Source organism: Euphorbia lathyris, chromosome 1 (genome assembly GCF_963576675.1).
Source record: "Euphorbia lathyris chromosome 1, ddEupLath1.1, whole genome shotgun sequence".
NCBI lineage: Eukaryota > Viridiplantae > Streptophyta > Magnoliopsida > Malpighiales > Euphorbiaceae > Euphorbia > Euphorbia lathyris.
This window is the reverse complement of record NC_088910.1, coordinates 33,369,102-33,392,808: the sequence shown is the minus strand read 5'-3', so window position 1 is coordinate 33,392,808 and position 23,707 is coordinate 33,369,102. Positions and strand designations below refer to the sequence as shown.

Sequence of the window (23,707 nt, the reverse complement as noted above, 5' to 3'; positions counted from 1 at the left end):
GTGATAGCACAAACAACGACTAAAGAACAACATACAAGTACAGTCTAAAGAACAACATACAAATAACGTCTAAAGAACAGCATACAAATAACATCTAAAGAACAGCATACAAATATGTGTATACCATAACAGATATTTGTGACTTCAGGTTCGTCGACAACAGGTGGCGATTCAGAGGGAGGTGAACTCGATTGATGTTTACTGAGGGTTGTGATCGCTGTCTTGTCATTGTTGGGTGACACTTTATGTTTTCTCTCAGTCTGATTGACCCTCTTGCGTTCCAATGACTTCTTAGCAGCTTGCTTTATTTTTTTTTGCAAGTTGTCGTGCATGCGTTTTTTCTGGTGCTCCTCTCGTATTAGAGCTGGGTGCCATGATGATATTCCTGAAATTGCATCAATCAAAACATAGATGAAGGAAACTTGTAGGTACATGACATTAGGAGTATGCACAATAACTCACAATCAATCACATTATAACCAAAGCAAGTTCACACACAATAACTCAAGCAAATCACATTGAGTTCATCAAACATTAATTATTCCAAAGTGTACAAGTAAATCCAGATTGACATACATTGTATAAGAACAAGCACACAAACAATTTCATCATAATTTCACTTATCAATCCAGATTACTTCTTCTCCTGGTCTAGCATATGAAACTGTACAATCGGTGTCAACATCATCGAAGGTAGGCACATTCAGTGGATGTTCATCAAATATCCTGCTGTTATCATCATCATAATAATCATTATCAACCACATCAGCTTCATCTTCGTCATCACACTTGAAATATTTATCTGGGCACGTCACGACAACCGACCATTTAGGATCCAATGGGTCCTCAATGTAAAATATTTGCTTTACATGGGTAGCCAGCATGAATGGATCGTTCAAATGACCAATTCTATCTAGTTTGACCAAAGTAAAGCCTAGATCGTCTACTTTCACCCCTCTAGCTGACTCAACCCAATCACACAAGAATACTGGAATCCTAAAGTGGTAGTAGTCCACCTCCCAAATCTCACTGATACGGCCATAAAAATTCATGTCCATAGTCTTAGGCCTTTTATCCTTTGCGCTTGCAAACTGCATAGCATCAGCAACTAAGAAGACACCACTGTTTTGAACTGATATGGTAATGTCCCGTGCTTTTATGTTGAAATCAACGCCGTTGACATGATAACCCTGATATGTAGGAACGTGACTATTTGGCCCAGAAGCAAACCACCTCAAGGTCTCTAAAACGGTAGACTTGTCAACTCTTATTTCATTTGAAACCTGACAAATGAAATCATTTATAGTTAGTACACAACAACCCATTACTTCAACCGGATATGCATAATTACCCTGACAAATGAATTCATGTAAAAATTACCCTATTTTTAAGCCAATCGGGAAATGTCTTGTTTTGTCTATCTCTCATCCACTTAGGATTCTTTTCTTGGCCGGGATTACTCAACTCTAAGAACTTCATATGCTCACTGCAATTCATACATATTTCATAGATAAGCAATAATAACTTATTCTACAAACAAACAAAAATAAAGCAAAATCACAAGGTACACACGATAGTACTTACAGAAAATAAGGTTGTACATCTTCACAATTTTGCAAAACTGTTAAATGAGCCTTATGCAGTTGTTCTGAGTCCATCTGTACAATTGTAGGGGTGGATAAAGACTTGTATCCATTTACTATTCCCTTCACGTTTCTTCTAGGAAGCCCCATAGTTGCAACATCTCCATTACTCATATGCTCTTGAACAAATTCTACGGCTTCTTCAACAATGTAGCACTCTGCAATGCAACCCTCAGGAAATTGTCGATTATGAACCATTCCTTTAAACACTTTCATATACCTCTCAAAGGGGTACATCCATCTATAAAATATCGGACTGCACAACTCGACTTCTCTTATAAGGTGTAGGGTTAAGTGAATCATTATGTCAAAGAAAGAGGGTGGGAAAAACAGAGGGTATTGACAAGCTCACTTTGGATTTTGTGAAGGACTGATATGTCGATTACTTTAGTGCAAACAGATTTAAAGAATAAGCAGAATCGAATGATGGCAATTCTAACAGGTTTGTCCAACATTGAACGCAATGCAATGGGTAGTAGCAATTGCATTATAACATGGCAATCGTGAGACTTTAAATTACCTATTCTGGAATCTTTTAACGAAACAAGGTTCCGTACATTAGATGAAAAGCGAGAGGGAGTCTTCATATTGAAAAATGAATTGCAGACAATCTTTCGTTCTTCCGCATACAAGTTGATCTGACTCATAGGCAACTTGTCTCTCTTGTCACCAGATGTGGGTTTCAAGTCAGCACGGATCCTCATATCAATCATATGATTTCTAGCTGCAACTCCATCCTTTGTTTTTCCCGGTATGTTCAATAGTGTCCCAAGAATAGACTCACAACAATTCTTTTCAATATGCATTACATCTAGATTATGCCTGACTGGAAGGAATTTCCAATATTCTAGTTCGTAGAATACAGACTTCTTCTTCCAACATGGTCTAGACTCAGGGTCACCCTTATACGGAACAGATTTCTCACCCTTCCCATTATCTTTGGGCAAGCATTGAACTCTTTCATATAACTCCTCCCCAGTTAATGGTTTAGGAGGATCATCCTTTTCTACAGTATTATCAAAAGCAGAAGCTTCCTTCCTATAAGGATGGTTTCTTGTAGTCCACCTACGAGTCCTTATATAAGCCATCTTTTTAGAATACTTCAACCTTATCGGTTTGGTTTGGTCAATGCATATAGGACATGCATTTTGCCCTTTAACAATGCTCCCTGATAAGTTCCCATAAGCGGGAAAATCGTTAATAGTCCACAATAAGACCCCTCTCAACCTAAAGTATTCTCCTCTCACTGCATCATACACCCGATCAATTCCATCATCCCACAAGACTTTTAGGTCATCTATTAAAGGCTGCAAGTACACATCAATATCATTTCCAGGCTGCTTGGGTCCGAAAATTAACAAAGTTAACATCATGTACTTTCGTTTCATACATAGCCATGGCGGAAGGTTATAAACAACCATTATTACTGGCCAACATGAGTAAGTGCTGCTAAGATTGCCAAATGGGTTAAAACCATCTGAAGATAGTCCTATCCTAAGGTTCCTAGGTTCACTACCAAAATCTGTCCACTTAGTGTCAATCATTTTCCAAGTTGGGGAATCAGCTGGATGTCTCATCAATCCATCCTTTTTCCTACCAGTCGAGTGCCAAGTAAGTTCCTTAGCGGTAACTGTGGACTGAAAAATTCTTCTAAACCTTGGGATTGGTGGAAAATACCATAAAGTCTTAGCTGCTACCCCTACCTTCTCTGTATTATCACTAGCTAGTTTCCACCTAGAGACATTACATGATGGACATCGAGTAGCACCCTCATGAACATCTTTATACAAAATGCAGTCATTAGGACATGCATCAATCTTCTCATATTTCATCCCTAAAGCATGAAGAGTTTTTTTGGCCTCATTGGCGGACATTGGCATTTCATTCCCATCAGGAAGTAGGGTGTGAAACAACAATAAAATGTCAGTATAACAAGACTCGGTCAGACCATGTTTAGCTTTCAGATTAAAGGTTTGTAGTAAACCATTCATCTTGGATTTAGTACAACCAGGATGTTGGGGTTTAGTGTCCTATAGACAATTGTTCCAGGATATAAACCTAATGTAAATGAACTGATCTTTATATCATTTGTTTTGATAAGATATGATTTCATAACTGTATAAAGGCAACCTCTTTTAAAGAACTAAATAAGTCTAATAAAAGGAAATCCATAAGTTTATTTAAAGTGATTATAAAGTGTTCATACAAGCATGAAGTGAGACGAAACTTTATAATAAACTAATAAACTTAAAGCAACCCCAAGTCAAGTCATATGTTTTGAATAGGGATTGACATAACACTGTTGAGACTTGCATGTAACAATGTTTTCTATCGAGACAGAGAGCTGATCTCACAAGCTTCAGATATGGAGATATCTGGATAGTTACGTGGATCCAATGAATGGAGTTCATTAGGATTGGGGACCCGACTTGAGATAACAGGATGGGTAGATTTATCCTTGTCACTTATTCATCTCATTGGTATTAATAGGTATAAGTAATCCTAAGACTCAAAGGAATGTTAATTAGTGATTCTGGATTATAGAATGTGATTCTTTGATCCTGTTGTAACACGATCCATAACAGGGATGACTCTAGGGTGTGTATGGCAGATGTTGGGTATCACAGGAAGTAATTGCAGGGTAGTTATACGTCCAATGATCGATTGTGGAAGACTTAACTCTAAATCTTTGCAAGGTGATAACTTAAGACTTGAAATGCAGATTTCACTTAACCTATCTAATTGGAGTTAACTAGGCTTGTACAAGTAAAATGAACTTCTCACTATATGTGACTTGACATTATCCATAATCATAAGATTCAGTTCAAGGATGTAGTTGATGAATGATCGAATTATACTGTAACTAATACGGAAAGGTCAACGACAGAATCAATATGTCTTCTTATAGCTCTGGGGGAATGTTTCGGATCTGCCAATCACATTTCGCGTACTCATTCTGTTATGCAAAGATTAAATATAATTCTGAGAAAATTATCTTAATAGTTGCATACGGCTAGAAGCAATAAGAACCTAATGGGTCACACATAAGACTTGGAGCCCAAAAGAGAAACAGATGTTAATTAATTGATGGAAGCCCAACTGAGTCCACTAAGGCCCAGTACATAAGCGGGGGGGGGGGGGGGGGGGATTTTATGTATATAAAGTACATAAATAATTAATTTGATTTTTAACAATTCTAATTAGATTATGATTGTGAATTAAATTAATTAAAGGATAAATAAGTTAGGAGGTTTAATGAGATTAAATTGCTTCTATTATTATCATGTCAAGTTATTATTATTATCTTTATATTTACATATAATTATAGATAATAACTAATAAAAAATTTATTCCGAATTAAATTCTTATTCAGTAACCTAATTCTATCTAACTATGGTTTAGATACAAGAGAGTATATATACCCCCCTTGTATGAGAATTTCGGCCAACCCTAACTAACCGGGAGAGAGAAAATTCGGCCCCCTACAGTAGAGGATCGATTCTTCACCGCTTGCTTCCGTTCAATCAATTCTTCATCTCTTTCTCTTTATCCTTGATCTTGTGTTGATTTATTAGAGGCAATCTGCTTTGGTTGCTTTTATACGGTTGAGTTCTAATCATCTTTTGAATTGTGTTTTTGTTTTGTGCTCGGGAAGTCGGAGTAAGAGTTGTGGGCATGATGCGCCCTCACCTAAGTTAGAGATGAGAACTCACTAAGGGATAAGTGTACCCCGTCGTTATCAAGTAATAAATTTCTGGTTAAGTCCAGGTTATCGTCCACAAGATTTATTTCTGCAAGTATCGAGTTACTTGGTTTCAGGTGTTATCTAGGCTTAGGGGGTTTTGAGTTGGTTTTTCTAAGTTAATCTACTCCTAGGTTGAATTATACTCCTAGCTAAGTTATCTGATTCTAACTAAGTTATTGTACGCCTAATTAAGTTACTCTACCCCTAATTAAGTTAAACTACTCCTAAGTGATCTTTTACCAAGGCAATTATCCGAAGGAACATGAAGGGATACGATGATAATGAAAATAGATTGTTTAAACAATTGAATTAAAACCTAAGTCACTTGTGTCCGAGGCGATTAACCCGACCTATCCTCCTAAAGTTCCTAGTTCGTGATTCCCTTGTAAGGCCGAAACTAGCTCTAAGGCTCAGCAATTTGGGCTTAATCTTCTATAGGGTCATCAATCCTATAGGCACTGACTAGGTCAGATTCAGCTCGCAATATGTGCCAACTTGATTTTGGGATTATCGACTGAGTTAAACTAATCAGACAAAGCGTAAGATAAAGATTAAAGCATTAAAACAATTGAATGAATAAGAACTATAATATATATCAAAGATGGAGAATATTGTCACGAAGTTACAATAAGCCTAGAATTCATAACATGTATCAGAGGCTAGACAGAATGTAAAAGAAGAAAAATCCCTTTCAGGGAACCTGTCTACCAATGTAGGCGTCTTTCTATGACTTAAGGATGGAGCTTGAGCAATCCTCGGTGAACGGAGCTTCGGAGGTGTCTTCAATGGAGGTTTGAAGGATATGGAGGAGGTGGAGAGGATTTCTCAAGAGGAAAACTAAGAAAATTACAAAGATAAAAGATATCTAATTTACATTGGAAGAACTCTATTTATAGGCATGGCTCGACCCTCTTTTTGACCTATTTTCGTGTCCTTATTGGTGTAGGAAGTCGTGGGGTCCATCGTGGCTTCGTGGGGGCGGAATTGGTCTTTTTGACCAATTCCCGCAAGTCTGCTCGCCGAGCAGGGCGAGCTGCTCGGCGAGCAGAGCTACTCGCGACGAGCAGCCCCCTGCTCGCCGAGCAGGCGCCTGGCGGCCTGCTCGCCGAGCAGGCGCCTCGCGGCCTGCTCGGCGAGCAGGCATGGCCTGCTATGCGAGCAGGCCTCTAGGGGCCTGCTCGGCGAGCAGGCATGGCCTGCTTGGCGAGCACAAATGGCCCGTTCGTCGAGCGTTTTCGCCCGGCATGTCCTCGATGCTTGTCGAATGTCGTCGATGTCCTTTTTCGCCCGAACTTACACCTGCGCACGTACAGAAACTCCAGATAACATTAGTCCAAAAGCTAAATTGATCCGTCAATCGCTTATTTTGAGCAAACGCTTCGTTTGGTGCGACTTTTGACGGACCAATTAGCTTCAAAAGATAACGAAATGATACTATGCATGCTATTTTCGCCGTAATTGCCTAGATTGGTCATAAAACGAGCCTAAACAACGAAAAATAAATAAAAGGTTTCCAATTCCTAACTAACTCACACAAAAGCATTTAAATGCGAGAAATGCTCGCTTATTAACTGAATAATGCTAAAACCCGTCCTAAAACCGTACCCAAAGATAGGGGTTTTTGACCCCTATCAAACCTCCTCGCACTTAAAACTTTACTTGTCCCCAAGTAAACTAAAAAACTAAACCCGCCATCACAAGCAAGCTAGAAAACCTCCCGGTTTGACTAGGTGCTTGACACAATTTCGAGCATCTGTAATTACATGCATTCGAAAATACAAAGTAGAGACACGATATCCAAAAGCTGCATTTCAATTATCATAGGTCATAGTTTTAAGCAAAAGGACACATGTTCAATTAAACGAGCTTGAGGGGATCGCTAAGTAAAACACCTCACCATAGGTAGTTCACTCATTCACACAATTTTGGTGGCTAAAGTGTTTACTCTCGGCTTATGTTCTTGCTTAGGATTACGTTGATTTTGCACGTTCATCCGAGTTCCTCTACTATGCTATATGATTCCGATGATATCAAAAACAGCCTCTAATCAGGGTTGTAATGTGGGTAGAGGGTTAAAGGTACAACAAGGGTTAAAAGTTCTAGCATTACAAAAACAAAGTTAAAATGACTTTAGCAAATATGAAGTGACTGAGCTTTTTATTCATCCCTTATTTTTTCTTTTTAGGATGTTTTCTTGAGACGTGTTAAGCCCAAAATATACCTAAAATATCATTAACATTTACATCATTTTTATTACGAATTTGTGTTATTTATATCTGTTTAGATTACTTTTACTTTCGAATATCTTTCTTTCTTGCAAGGTGCCTAAATATTTGGTAAAATCCAAATAGGAACGAAAAGAGCTCAAAAACAGAAGAAAAACCCTACAAAAGGAGTCAAAGACGATGTAAATCAAAAGCGCCAAATCAAGGACGAGGACAAAAGAATAAGGCCCGGAAAAGCTCCGTGCCGCGACCGCGGATCCTGCATCCTCGGCTGCGACACGCTTCGCCAGCCACCTTCTTCCCTTCGTGTGAAAGACCAAAGTCAGCTCCCCCATCCTCGGCAGAGAATTTCCATCCTCGGTAAGTGCAGAAAATTTACAAAGAGCATTTAACACATGCTGAAATCCAAGAAACACGTTCGTTCAAGTGGATAAAGACGTCCTTTCACAACGGACACGACTCTTAACCAACGGATACATCACTTCAGTCACAACCCTTCAACATCTATAAATAAAGAGTTGATATGGAGAGAAAAGTTGTTGTTGTTTTTATGTTATGTTATGTTATGTAATGTAATATTGAGAGAGTTAGATTAGAGCAAAGTTTATGTAGAAACTCTGACTCAGAAATGAGTCAGAGATTAGAGTTCGATTATGTAAAAAGCAATATGGTGTACACACATTGTTTATAAGATAATTACAAACACAGTAGCGTTTAGATTCGGTCTTATTAGTTTACATTTTGGTAGAGGCCGTCCGCATCCCTATAACGAATATACAACTAGAAGATTGAGTAGAGGATCCGCCCCGGAGTCTGACAAACTCTAACGAAGCCCAAGGGAAGAATTGACAACCTTTCACTTGCAATCGTCAAAAGTTTCCATGCTTTCTGTTCTCTGTAAACTTGTTTCAATTCATATTTCATCTAATAAAGTTGGTTCTCTTCAATTCATTTTTAAGTAGCACTTATGGTAACCAATCCACTAAAGTGAGTTCTGGTGTTTTCATTAAAACGTAGTTAAATTCAAAATCATTACAAGGAAACTTTGTTGAACAACCTAAACGAGTTGGTACTTTTAATGTTAAAGATTAGTGCCAGGTTGATTAGGGCACGATACTTTGGATTAAGATCGAAAGCAGTTCAAAGCCCAATACATTGAAGGAGCTTATGATATTACATTTTCATAATGTACAAAGTTTAAAGTTGACTTCTTTGCTTAATGTAAATGAATACATTTAATCGTTTTTCTAAAAAGAACTAAATGTTCCTGTTTTGTAAATTCATCCCTAAATCAGAAGACATTTCTAACACTCTACACATTCTACCCTAATTCTTGTTCAATCAATTTCAAAACCAAACCAATTTCAAATAACGTTTATTTATTTTATAAACCTTAAATTGTATTTAAACTGAATTAATATAAGTTTTCGTTAAAAAGCGTTCTCTGTGGGATCGATATCTTTTTATTACTACAAGCGAAACCGTGCACTTGCGGAAATCGCTCAACAAGTTTTTGGCGCCGTTGCCGGGGAACGCCAAATTTTTAACAAAAATTTATGTTTTTCGTGTTTTATTTCGAATTTTGGTTTATACATCTATTTATTTATTTTTATAGTTTTTATTTTGTTTTTGAGGATGGTCACTAGGACCATAAAGTCTATGCCCCAAACATCAAATAGCTCACAGACGAGTATGCCTTGTTGAAGCATCTCATTCCTCCTAGAGATATTCCCTACTCTCTGACATGCATCACAGTGTTTAATATAACTATTGACATCACTATGCATTTGTGGCCACCAAAGCCCACTTTGGAGGATTTTTGCCACTGTCCTATCTGGCCCAAAGTGGCCGCCTGGTTCCCTAGAGTGGCACATATTAATCACTGACTCTACCTCCTCCTCAGGTATACATCTCCTAATCATGCCATCGGTCCAGAATCGAAATAAATAAGGTTCTTCCCAAAAATATTGTTTGCTTTCAAACAAAAACTTACGTCTTTTGTTTGCATCTAAATCAAGAGGAAGAATGTTACCGACTTTGTAGTTCGCGATGTCTGCAAACCAGGGGAGAGTTTTTACCGAATATAACGTTTCATCCAGGAATACCTCCTTGATTGCCTCATGCTCTAAGGATTGCTGATCTGACTCTAACCTGGATAGGTGGTCCGCTATCACGTTTTCCACTCCTTTCTTGTCTCTGATCTCGATATCAAATTCTTGGAGTAGTAAGATCCAACAGATCAGCCTAGGTTTTGCATCCTGCTTGCTCATCAGATATCTCAAGGCTGCATGGTCAGTAAACACAATTACCTTAGACAGCACCAAATAAGATCTAAATTTGTCAAAGGCAAAAACTACGGCTAGCAATTCCTTTTCAGTTATTGAATAATTCTGCTGTGCATCATTTAAGGTTTTGCTAGCATAAAAGATTGGGCGAAAAAGTTTATCCACCCTCTGCCCAAGACAGGCTCCTACAGCCAGATCACTGGCATCACACATTAATTCAAAGGGAAGGGACCAATCTGGGCTTACCATAATAGGTGCTTCGATTAATTTCTTTTTCAGTAATTTGAATGCAGACATACATTCTTCATTGAAATTAAAATCAGCATCTTTTAGTAATAATTGAGTGAGGGGTTTGGTGATTTTTGAAAAGTCTTTTATGAACCGTCTATAAAACCCCGCATGTCCTAAAAAGCTCCTAACCAATTTCACATTGGTAGGAGGTGGCAGTTTTTCAATTACCTCAATTTTTGCCGGATCGACCTCAATCCCCTTCCCCGACACCTTGTGTCCTAATACTATACAGTTTTGGACCATAAACTGGCACTTTTCCCAATTGAGTGCCAAGTTTTTGTCTTCACAACGTTCTAAGACTCGGTCCAAGTTTTCAAGACATTGGTTGAAAGTAGGTCCTACAACATTAAAATCATCCATGAAAATGTCTAGGAACTCCTCGACCATGTCAGAAAACATAGCCATCATGCAGCGCTGGAATGTGGCAGGGGCATTACATAATCCGAAAGGCATCCGCCTATATGCGAAAGTCCCATAGGGGCAAGTGAATGTGGTTTTCTCTTGGTCCAAAGGATCCACAGGAATTTGCATATAGCCGGATAGCCCATCTAAAGTGCAGAAAAATTCATGCCCTGCCAACCGTTCCAACATTTGATCAATAAATGGTAAAGGAAAGTGGTCTTTACGGGTGGCCTCGTTTAATTTCCTATAATATATGCATACACGCCAACCCGTAACCTTTCTAGTTGGGATTAATTGCCCTTTTTCATTTTCCATTACCGTTGTTCCCCCTTTTTTGGGCACGCATTGAACCGGGCTTACCCATTGGCTATCAGAAATCGGAAAGATGATACCTGCGTCGAGGAGTTTTATCACCTCAGCTTTTACCACCTCTTTCATGTTAGGGTTGAGCCATCGTTGAGGTTGGGGCGGATGGCTTGATCTCTTCCTCAAGGAAAATCCTATGCGTGCAGATTTTAGGGTCGATGCCTTTGATGTCGTGGATTGACCATCCAAAGGCCCCTTTATGTTGCATCAGCACCTCCACCAATTTTTCTTCCTGTTCAACTGTCAACAAAGAAGAAATAATAACGGGTAAATCTGTGGGAGGTTGAAGAAAAACATATTTCAGATTGTTGGGCAAGGGCTTAAGCTCCAATTCTGGAGGCTCCTCTAACGAGGTTTTGGGTTTGGGTTTGATCTCGCGATCAAGATCCTCTTTTCTACCCTTGACCCAATAACATTTTTCAGGTGGGAGATCTTCAAATGGTTCATTTGAGTTCTCACATTCCTCACCACCTAGACCGAGTTCTAAAGAGGCATTTCTCATGTTAAGGTCAACTTCCTCAATACATTCATCTATTAGCGCATCTACAAAGTTACAACTTTTGGAGCGTTCTTGAGGAAATTTCATAGACTCATAAACGTTAAATGTTACCTCTTCGTCCTGCACCCTTAGGACCAATTTACCTCCATGGACGTCTATCAGTGTCCTACCGGTTGCAAGGAACGGTCTCCCAAGAAGGATGGGGACGGAGTCATCTTCTTCCATGTCGAGGACCACAAAATCGACCAGGAAGATCAGTTTGTCCACCTTCACCAATACATCCTCAACTATGCCTCTAGGCCGTGCGATCGACCTATCCGCTAGCTGCAGTGTCATGTTTGTTGGTTTAGGCTCTCTGAGTCCCAATTTCCTGAAAATTGATAAAGGCATAAGATTAATACTTGCTCCTAAATCGCATAATGCCCTATCTATGTGCATGTTGCCTATCCTACACGGGATGGTAAAGCTCCCTTGATCTTTAAGCTTGGGGGGTAATTTATGGGTGATTATGGCCGAGCATTGTTCTGTTAAAGCCACTATCTCATTTTCCCCGAACTTTTTCTTTTTCGACAACATGTCTTTAAGAAATTTTGCATAGTTCGGCATTTCCTCTAGTGCTTCCATTAATGGAATATTGATTTCTAATCTACTAAGGATTTCCGAGAACCGAGCAAATTTCTTATCTAAATTGGCCTTTTTCTGTTTCCGAGGAAATGGCAGTTTTGGTGCATAAGGCCTAACTACTCTTTCTACAGCTACCTCAGGAGCTGGAGTTTCAGATGCGGGACTGGGGTTGCTTACCACTTCCGGTTCCCTACTTACCTGAGGTGATGGATGTGTTTACGATGGAGACGCCACGAGTGTGTCCACTTCCTTGCCGCTCCTTAGGGCAATGGCTTGAATTGCCTCCTCTTGTAAGAGGAACGCCTCTTGGCATTCCCTTTCTTCTTGTCTGATTGTGGCAAGCTGGTTGCTCAGGGTCCTGCATGCCTCCTCGTTGGCTGCCAGTCGGACGGATATCTCTCTTAAGAGGGTCATTATTCCTTCTGAGCACTCTGTTTGCCTGCCATAAAATTCAGAGTTAGAATGGGGACATGGAAGGGTATCCACGGGTGCCATGTAGGGCGCCGGTGGATATCGTGTATGCTCCTGATCGTAATAGTTGTAAGTTGAGGGTTCAGAATTATACCTTTGATGATTACCCAAGGAACTTACATTCTCACCTCGAGGTACGTAATAGTTGATGTGGCATACCCTACCGGGGTGATTCTGGCCGCATCTCTCGCAAAATGGTGTCATTGGTTGGTTATTACGGCTGTATGAAGCCACAAGGAAATCCATTTTTGTGTTGAGATCGTTCATGGACAGATTTGATGCTCTGTTGTCCATAGTTGCTGGAAGAACGATTTTATAAGCACAAGTAATGTTACAGAATTTAAGTAATAGTATATCAACAAGTATTTGTATATACAAGTATAAACGATATAAACAAAAATATTCACAAAGAATGCCTAAACTAACAAATCGACCTTTGGTTCGATATTGCAGAAGAAATAAATCCCCGGCAACGGCGCCAAAAACTTGATGCGCCCTCATCTAAGTTAGAGATGAGAACTCACTAAGGGATAAGTGTACCCCATCGTTATCAAGTAATAAATTTCTGGTTAAGTCCAGGTTATCATCCACAGGATTTATTTCTGCAAGTATCGAGTTACTTGGTTTCAGGTGTTATCTAGGCTTAGGGGGTTTTGAGTTGGTTTTTCTAAGTTAATCTACTCCTAGGTTGAATTATACTATTCCTAGCTAAGTTATCTGATTCTAACTAAGTTATTCTACGCCTAATTAAGTTACTCTACCCCTAAATAAGTTAAACTACTCCTAAGTGATCTTTTACCAAGGCAATTATCCGAAGGAACATGAAGGGATACGATGATAATGAAAATAGATTGTTTAAGCAATTGAATTAAAACCTAAGTCACTTGTGTCCGAGGCGATTAACCCGGCCTATCCTCCTAAAGTTCCTAGTTCGTGATTCCCTTGTAAGGCCGAAACTAGCTCTAAGGCTCAGCAATTTGGGCTTAATCTTCTATAGGGTCGTCAATCCTATAGGCACTGACTAGGTCAGATTCAGCTCGCAATATGTGCCAACTTGATTTTGGGATTATCGAATGAGTTAAACCAATCAGACAAAGCGTAAGACAAAGATTAAAGCATTAAAACAATTGAATGAACAAGAACTATAATATATATCAAAGATGGAGAATATTGTCACGAAGTTACAATAAGCCTAGAATTCATAACATGTATCAGAGGCTAGACAGAATGTAAAAGAAGAAAAATCCCTTTTAGGGAACCTGTCTACCAATGCAGGCGTCTTTCTAGGACTTAAGGATGGAGCTTGAGCAATCCTCGGTGAATGGAGCTTCGGAGGTGTCTTCAATGGAGGTTTGAAAGATATGGAGGAGGTGGAGAGGATTTCTCAAGAGGAAAACTAAGAAAATTACAAAGATAAAAGATATCTAATTTACAGTGGAAAAACTCTATTTATAGGCGTGGCTCGGCCCTCTTTTTGACCTATTTTCGTGTCCTTATTGGTGTAGGAAGTCGTGGGGTCCATCGTGGCTTCGTGGGGGCGGAATTGGTCTTTTTGACCAATTCTCGCAGGTCTGCTCGCCGAGCAGGGCTACTCGCGACGAGCAGCCCCCTGCTCGCCGAGCAGGCGCCTGGCAGCCTACTCGGCGAGCAGGCATCCTGCTCGCCCGAGCAGGCCTTTGGCGGCCTGCTTGGTGAGCAGAAATGGCCCTTTCGTCGAGCGTTTTCACCCAGCATGTCCTCGATGCTTGTCGAATGTCGTCGATGTCCTTTTTCGCCCGAACTTACACCTGCACACGTACAGAAACTCCAGATAACATTAGTCCAAAAGCTAAATTGATCCGTCAATCGCTTATTTTGAGCAAACGCTTCGTTTGGTGCGACTTTTGACGGACCAATTAGCTTCAAAAGATAACGGAATTATACTATGCATGCTATTTTGGCCGTAATTGCCTAGATTGGTCATAAAACGAGCCTAAACAACGAAAAATAAATAAAAGGTTTCCAATTCCTAACTAACTCACACAAAAGCATTTAAATGCGAGAAATGCTCGCTTATTAACTGAATAATGCTAAAACCCGTCCTAAAACCGTACCCAAAGATAGGGGTTTTTGACCCCTATCAGGGCACTACGATTGCAACAGTAGATAGAACTTCGAAAGGTATTTCCTTCTATCCCTTTTTATATGAAATAACGGTTAACGGATCTTAGTTAAAGGAAAAAGGTTAAAAAATTTATATTTCCGTTGCCAAACGTTTGCCTATTTTCCTTCACAGGATACAAAGGCTTGTCTCCATCATGAACAAAATGCATAAATTCATCTGACTCTACTGAGCACCCATCTTCTTCTAAGTCTCTCTATAAGTCATGGTTCATTTCAATTGTTTCAGAACTCTCACCTATATGATTTGAGTCTGCAATAGAACACTCACCGTGCCATACCCAAGTTGTATATGTTTTCATAATTCCATTACAGATTAAATGATCTTTAATAAAGTCAATACTACCACCTCTGAGGTTACAACATTTGACACAAGGACATAAAATATAATTTGAGTTTGTAGCATTAGCAATTGCAAACTTCAAAAACTCTTGTAATGCTATTGTAAACTGTAGTGATCTCCTATCAGCCACCATCCATGATTTATCCATCTTGAACAAACATAATCTATAATCAGTTGTATTCTAACTAATAATTAACAATAAACACATACATTGACAAACATAAAACAACAGAGAAACCCAAAATGTATATGTAAATGTATCTGCAAGACTATAAACCCAGCATCTAAAGTACATTAAAGAATCATCTCCAAAGTAAACACAACATCAAAAGTACATGAAAGAATCATCCAAAGTAAACCCAGCATCAAAATTACATGAAAGAATCATCCAAAGTAAACCCAGCATCAAAAGTACATGAAAGAATCATCCAAATAGAACAACATTGCCAAAACACCAGATAAACATAAAAAAATACTACATATACTAAAACCACATAAAACCCTTATTTCAGAATGTCAATACCTAATTTTAAGCAAACAAACTTCGAATTATAGAAATAATATGCAGTAGATTAAGTCAAAACTAACATGCAGATAGTATAATAATTTCAAGAACAATCATCATGAACATATCGTCATGTGTTAAATAAACCCTAAAACGAACCTTACCGAGATGAAGAATTAACGAGTTAGAAGACGATTCACCCGATTGAGAGAGATAAACCAAGCATGAGAAGATGAATTGTGTTTAGGGCTTTTGCAGAGGTGGAGATCGAAGGAGAAGAGGAGGATCGAAAGACTGGGTTTAGGCTAAATTGGCCTTATATACCCCATTCTTTTTTTAAGCGCGCAAACTAAAAGTTAGAGTTTTTGCTCCCCCTCTTTTCTAAGTTTTGGTTGCCGCTTTTTTATTTTCGTACAACAATCACAGTCATTTATTCGAAGTGTCGTCTGATGCTTAAGTGACTTTTCCATCAAAATCGCGTTCTTTTGGGATGACAGCATACTGTAACCGTAACGTCATCTGAGACGCGAGCGCATTTTTTTCCGCCTTCCGATGACATAGAATTAAAATACTGTCATGAAACATATTCAGACGACACGAAAACAAATGTTTATCATGTATCTTGTGTCATGTGAAAGGGAAAATGGCATAGTGTTTTTGTGCATTTTTCCTATAAATCCACTTAGCATATGCGGTTTTTGTGAGGTCTGTGGGGAGAAATTTATCGATTTCGCTTCGCGAAACGATGATTACGCGAAGTTTGCGAGGTAATTCGATAAATTTCTCTCGCAGACTCCGCAAAATCATCATTGCACGAAGTCAGAGCGTCACATTACTCCCCGCAGACATCGCGAAATCATTGTTTCGCTAAGTAAAATCACCCTCTTCCTTCCACATTTATGTTCACATACTTAGTGAATCATCGTTTCGCGAAGCCAAATCTTCCTTTTTTCTGACTAACACGATTAAATTTTTCTGAAGATGGTTGAATACATAATATTCATTCCTAGAAGTCGGCGTGTTAGGGTTCCATGAGAGACATCCATTCAAAAACGCCTGGACTTCCAACCAAAGGTCGTGAATAAGAGCTTACACAGTGGGACACATCCATCCCTGTGGTGAATAGTAGCCTATGTATCGTGAGACATCCATCCATTGGTGGTGAATAGGAGTCTATGTATAATGAAGTGATTTATTAGGAGTTTATTGTGGAAATCTTGTTCTGTATTGTGAGAAACATCCATCCATCGGTATTGAATATGATCATATGTATAATAAAGTTATCTGTTAGGAGTTTATTGTGGCAATCTTGTTGTAAATTTTGATAATGTTATGATTTTAATGTTAGAATCCGTTGTTGTTTGGTATTTTTTGTTATATACCATTTCATGAATTAGCTTCAAAACACATCCAGGCTTCGCATATGCTAATTAAATTCATCAAGTAAACTGTTAAGCCCAAAATATGCTTAAAATAACATTAATATTCACGTCAGTTTTGTTATGAATTCGTGCTATTGATATCTATTTAGAGTACTTTTACGTCTGAATATGTTTCTTTGATGCAAGGTACCTAAATATTTGGTAAAATCCAAATAGGAGCGAAAACGGATCAAAAACGAAGGAAAAACCCTAAGTTACGAGCCAAAAAGACGAGAAATTCAGCGCACCGATATGAGGAGGCGGGAACGGAGTCAACACCGGGAAGAACAACCCGTGTCGCGACCGAGATTCCCAAATCTCTCGGTTGCAACACGCTCTTTTTAGGCACTTAGCCTGTTCGTTCTGAAGAATAAAAACTGCTCCCCTTATCTCGGCAGAGATTCTGAAATCTCGGTAGGATCAACATGTTTTTCAGCACTAATTTCACATGTTTTAATTCCAAGAAGCACATCTATTCGGGTGGATAGAAACGTCTCTTCGCAGCGGACACGATCCTTTAAACACGACTCTTCAATATCTATAAATAGAGAGTTGATTTCAGACTTCAAGGGAGTTAGATTAATTAAGATTAGAGAGCAGAATTTATGTAGAAATTCTGAGTCAGAAACGATTCAGAGTTAGATTTCAATTTTGTAAAAGCAATTTGATGTACACAAATTGTTCTTACATTTCTTACAAACACAGTAACAATTAAGTTTAGATTAAGAATCATTCAAAGACGAGTTTTCATTCTGGTAGTAGACGAACCATCTCTATTCCGAAGATTCAACGAGAAGATCAAGCAGCGGAGTGATGCTCGTAAAGTATATAGCATTTAATAGGACAAGTGTATCCTATCGCAACAAGTAATATTGTGCTAAGCACGAGATCGAACCACAAAGACTATTCGTTATAACTAGTAAATCTACCTAGAATTATCTAATTGTTTAGAGGGTTGGATAAAGATTTGGGTTTTTAATAACTAACTAATTGAATTAAAGGAAATAAACATAACAAAATAAAGTGAACAATTGACAGGGTAGAAGGTGAGTTGACGGATGGCACAATATAGGTTGAGGATTCCTTTGATTAAATCCTAGGTATGGGTTTAGGGAGTTTAGATTTGTGTTTTACCAATGATTGAAGGTAATTGTCCTAAGTGAAAGACAAATTTGTACGGGATTTGTCTAACCTATTCACATGCATTCGGGTGACGGCTTGATTAGGCATATACCCTAGGTCATGCAAAGCATTAGGTTTATTGAAAACTAAGGCTAAAGCCGTAGCCCAGCCATAAAGCCTCATTCCTAGTGGTCTCTAGCGAAGTCAGATTTACACAAGTTCGGTATAGACGATTCCGTGGTCAGGTTCTCATCTATCTAAAATTAATCATAGCAATAGGCATATAAGAATAATGGAAAAAGCTTCAATTAAATATAAAAGGAAAAGATAAGAGTGGGAGATAGAAATCCAAAACCCGCTTGTCGATTCTGATTACAAAAATAGAAGATCTAGAGCTTCTTCCATCAATTGTTCTTGAACAGAAATAACAAAATAGAAAATAAATCTAATCTAGAAACAGGAAAATAAAACTGAAATAAAAGCTAAATCTACATTGTGGAGGAGAGAAAGCCCTAGCGGCTCTCCAATTTATTAAGTGGCTAATCCCCCCAGAAAGATTAGGATTAGCTCCCTATTTATAGAGTTAGGGAGGAAACCCTACTGCCTCCAGGGTAAAATAGGCATTTACAAAGTGTTAAATAGGCTTCTGGGCCCTGATCCGCGAATTTCAGCAAGGGGGAAGGCGCTGGTGCGCCTTGCCCCGCCTCGTCTCGTCGAGACAAGGAGTGTCTCGACGAGACGAGGGCCTGTCTCGACGAGACAGGTTTTGTCTCGACTAGACAGGTCCTAAAAGGGGCGATTTTGCTCCGGCTTTTATCCGTTTAGGTCCTTGGGCTTCCGAAAAGTGCTCTAATGGTCCCTGATGAATCCCAAAAGTGCTCTGACGGTCCCTGAATAAGTCAGAAATGCTTCAATGGGCTTGGGTCTAGTTCGGAAATGCACGAAAGGTCCTTGAAAATCCCTGAAAACACCAAAAATGCCATAAATAATGGAAAATACTAATTTTAACTAAAAAGTAATAAAACGATACTGAAATTAAATAGAAACAAATGGAAAACAAACTAAATTAATCCTAAAAACCCTATATAAATGGGAGCTATCACGGAGGCGACCCTAGAGTCTGACAAACTCCAACGAGGTTTGAGGAAAGGATTGACAACCCGGAACTCAAAATTAGTTTGAATGCTTTCATGTTTCCTTTTTTCGGTTAACTTGTATTGATTCACAAATTCTATAATAAAAGGTTACTCAATTCAATATATCTTTCTATAGTTACTTCGATAATTTCTTCGAAGTAAGATTCTGGTGTTTTCATTAAAACGTATTTAATTCACATAGTTACAAGGAAACTTTGTTGAACACTTGAGAGAGTTTATATTTAGGGATGATATGATCGTTAGGTCGGCTTATCGGAAATAAGTATCAATTTGATTAAGGTAGAAATCTACTCCGATCCAGAGAGATTTCTACGGTTCAAAGCCTTTTAATTGAAGGAATTTACCTTTTGTTACACACTTATAATCATTACAAAGTTTAAGTTGATATATTTGCTTAATGCAAATGAGTTTAACGTTTTTCTTACTTTAAACGCTAAAAGTTTATGTTTTGTAATCCAATCTCAAGACAGAATTGATTTCTAAATTTCTAAACGTAAAGTTCTAATCTGATTCTTATTAATTAAATTCATCACAATGCAATTCAATTAAACGATTTTCTATAATATAAACCTAAAGACGTATTTAAATGGAATCAAAATAAGTTTTTGTGAAAAAAAATTCTCTGTGGGATCGATATCTTTTTATTACTACAGGCGAAACCGTGCACTTGCGGAAATCGCTCAATAAGTTTTTGGCGCCGTTGCCGGGGAACGCCAAATTTTTTTACAAAAATTTAGATTTTTCGTGTTTTATTTCGAATCTAGGTTTATATATACTTATTCTAATTTTTATATTTTATTTATTTCAATTTACTTACATCTTTATTTTTCAATTTTGTTTTGAAGGTAGTTTCAGTTCGTGCAAGAATTTCAAGTTCATGCGCAGTTCTCGAAGTTCAGGCATTCCACCAAAACCACTTGATCCAGAAATTGAAAAGACAATTAAGAAAAATAAAAAGAAAAACAAAGAGAAACAAAATTTAGCACCTCAGCCAGAAAATATGGCAGTTAGACCCCCACTAATGGATTACGCTAGGCCATGAGTGGCTGGTGTAACAAATAGTATAGTTAGACCCCCCAGATAAACGCATACCAATTTGAGATTAAGCCTGCTTTGCTTAATATGTTGCAAAACAATGTAACGTTTTATGGACTACCTAACGAAAACCCAAATACTCATTTGACAAATTTTCTAGAAATTTGTGACACTTTCAAAATGACCGATGTGCCTGCCGAAGCGATTAAACTTCGCCTTTTTCCTTTCACTTTGAAGGATACAGCCAAAGTTTGGTTAACTTCGATGCCAGCCGTAACATTCGCAACTTGGGACCAATTAGCCCAAGCATTTTTATCAAAAAATTTCCCTTTAGCAAAAACCGTAAGAGTCATTAAAGAGTTAACATCTTTTACACAACATGATAATGAAACCCTTTATGAAGAATGGGAATGTTTTAAGGAACTTCAACGTTTATGCCCACACCACCATTTGCCCGATGAACTTTTGATGCAGACATTTTATAACGGAATCAATCCTACAACCAGAGGTTCGTTAGATGCTATGTCGGGAGGGTTATTTATGAAGAAGACATTCGTCCAAGCAAGAGAACTTTTAGAGGAAATGGCAATCAACAGTAGTATGTGGCCAGCAGAACGTGGACACACACTAGTGGCGAAACCATCATCCTCAACCACATCACTAGTTAAAGGTATAGTGAATCTCGATCCAGTCGCGATGTTACAAGCCCAATTTTCTGCATTATTGCACAAAATTGATAGGTTTATGGCACCATGTGATACTAATGGTAACCCAATCCAAACGGATGTCGATTACGAAGGTAAGGTTGAACAGGTAAACTTTGTCCAATGACAAAATCAAACTAATAATCCTTATTCTAGTACTTATAATCCCGGATGGAGAAATAATCCTAACTTTATTAGTTGGAAAGATAATAATAATACCAGTGCTAATCAAAGTCGTCCCAATAATTATCAAAATCAGTCAAGAGACACGATTAGTGAAGGAAAATAGGCAAACGTTTGGCAGCGGAAATATAAATTTTTTAACTTATTTCCTTAAACCAAGATCTGTTAATCGTTATTTCATATAAAGAGTGATAGAACGAAATACCTTTATTGACGATCTATCTACAGTTGCAAACGAAGTGCCCACAACTCTTAATCCCGAGTTTCACAAACACAATCAAAACAAACAATCAAACAAGTAAACGATTAGAATACAACCAATGAATAGCAACAAAAATATATTGCCTCTAATTAATCAACACAAGATCAAGGATGAGAGAAAGAGATGAAATCAATAGAATGGAAGCGAGCGGAGCAATTTCTTCCTCTACAATAGACTGGTCGAAATTCTCTCTCTATTCAGGATGGACCAAGTACACCTATAAAGGGGGATATATATAGCCTCTTGTATCTAAACTTTAGTTAGATATAATTAGTTTACTTCTTTTGAGTTTTATTCTAAAATAAAACTTCATAAATATTATCTATGGTTTTTTTTTTGGTAGGAAAGGAAAAGAAAACAAACAAAACAAAAAACCTAACCCGGGATTAGTCTAGGAAGATTGACCCCAACCCTATCCTCGAGAAGAATTGACAAAAGAAAAGGAGGAGGAATAGAAAGGGTAGAAACACCTAACATCCCTCCATGCCCAGCATCAGCCAAGCGATCCGCCACGCGGTTTTGCTCCCTATAAATATGGGAGAAACTAAGAGTCTCGAAAGCAGGACGAAGCCTCGAAATAGCTTTGACAAGATTCTGGCTAATAAGACAAACAGCCTGGCTATCCGAATTCCTGTTGATTGCCTCCAGATTGTTAGACTCCACCGAAAGCCTCTTTACCCCCATGCAAATGACTAGCTTAAATTATCTATGGTTTTTAGATAACTTCTTTAGAGTTTTATTCTAAAATAAAATTTCATAAATATTATCTATAGTTTTAGATAACTTCTTTATAGTTTTATTCTAAAATAAAAACTTCATAAATATTATCTAAAGTTATATCTAAATATAAAGATAATATTAGGTTGTTTGGTAGAATAATATTTAGAAGCAATTTAATCACTTTGAATCTTCTAATTTAATTATTCCATAATTAATTTATCCACAATTATAATCTAATCATAATTGACTAAAATAAATTAATTCTTACATGTATATATATAATACATGTATTTCCCCTTTTTATTATTTGGGCCTTTATATTGGGCTTCCATCTATTAATTAACATTCATTCCTCTTTTGGTTCCAAGTCTTATGTGTGACACATTAGGTTCTTATTGCTTCTAGCCATATACAACTATTAAATTAATTTTCTCAGAATTATATTTAATCTTTGTATAACAAAATGAGTGCACGAACTGTGATTGGCAGATCCGAAACATTCCCCCAGAGCTCTAAGAAGACAGGTTGATTCCGTCGTTGACCTTTCCGTATTAGTTACAGTATAATTCAATCCTTTGTCAACTACATCCTTGAACTGAATCTTATGACTATGGGCAATGTCAAGTCACATATAGCGAGATGTTCGTTTTACTTGTACAGGCCGAGTTAACTCCAATTAGATAGGTTAAGTGAAATCTGCATTTCAAGTCTTAAACTATCACCTTATAAGGATTTAGAGTTAACTCTTCCACAAGCGATCCTTGGACGTATCTCCCATTTATCAGGAGTGACAAATGCTCAATCCAATGTATAACTATCCTGCAATTACTTCCTGTAATACCCAACGTCTACCGTACACACCTTAGAGTCATCCCTGTGATGGACCGTGTTACAACAGGATCAAAGTATCACATTCCATAATCCAGAATCACTAATTAACATTCCTTTGAGTCTTAGGATTACTTATACCTATTAATACCAATGAGATGAACATGTGACAAGGATAAATCTACCCATCCTGTTATCTCAAGTCGGATCCCCAATCCCAATGAACTCCATTCATTGGATCCATGTAACTGTCCAGATATCTGCATATCTGAAGCTTGTGAGATCAGCTCTGTGTCTCGACAGAAAACATTGTTACATGCAAGTCTCAACAGTGTTATGTCAATCCCTATTGAAAACATATCACTTGACTTGGGGTGGCTTTAAGTTTATTAGTTTATTATAATGATTCGTCTCACTTCATGCTTGTATGAACACTTTATAATCACTTTAAATAAACTCATGGATTTCCTTTTATTAGACTTATTTAGTTCTTTAAAGGAGGTTGCCTTTATACAGTTATGAAACCATATCTTATTAAAACATATAAAGAACAATTCATTTACGTTAGGTTTATATCCTGGAACAATTGTCTATAGGACAATAAACCCCAAATATTAGCACATTATCTTCTAAAATCGACAAATTTATAGACGCTATCGGTGGTAAAGTAAATAGCCACGATGATGGTTTTAAATGAATTGAGAATAAATTCGATCA

General features: G+C 37.9%; 1 non-coding gene across 1 annotated transcript; it reads right to left on the bottom strand.

The window, feature by feature from the left end:
- Window positions 1-20,638: 20,638 nt before the first annotated feature.
- LOC136215877 (small nucleolar RNA R71) lies at window positions 20,639-20,745 on the bottom strand. The gene has a single exon (XR_010682880.1). It is a non-coding gene; the product is annotated as a small nucleolar RNA R71 (small nucleolar RNA).
- Window positions 20,746-23,707: the final 2,962 nt, after the last annotated feature.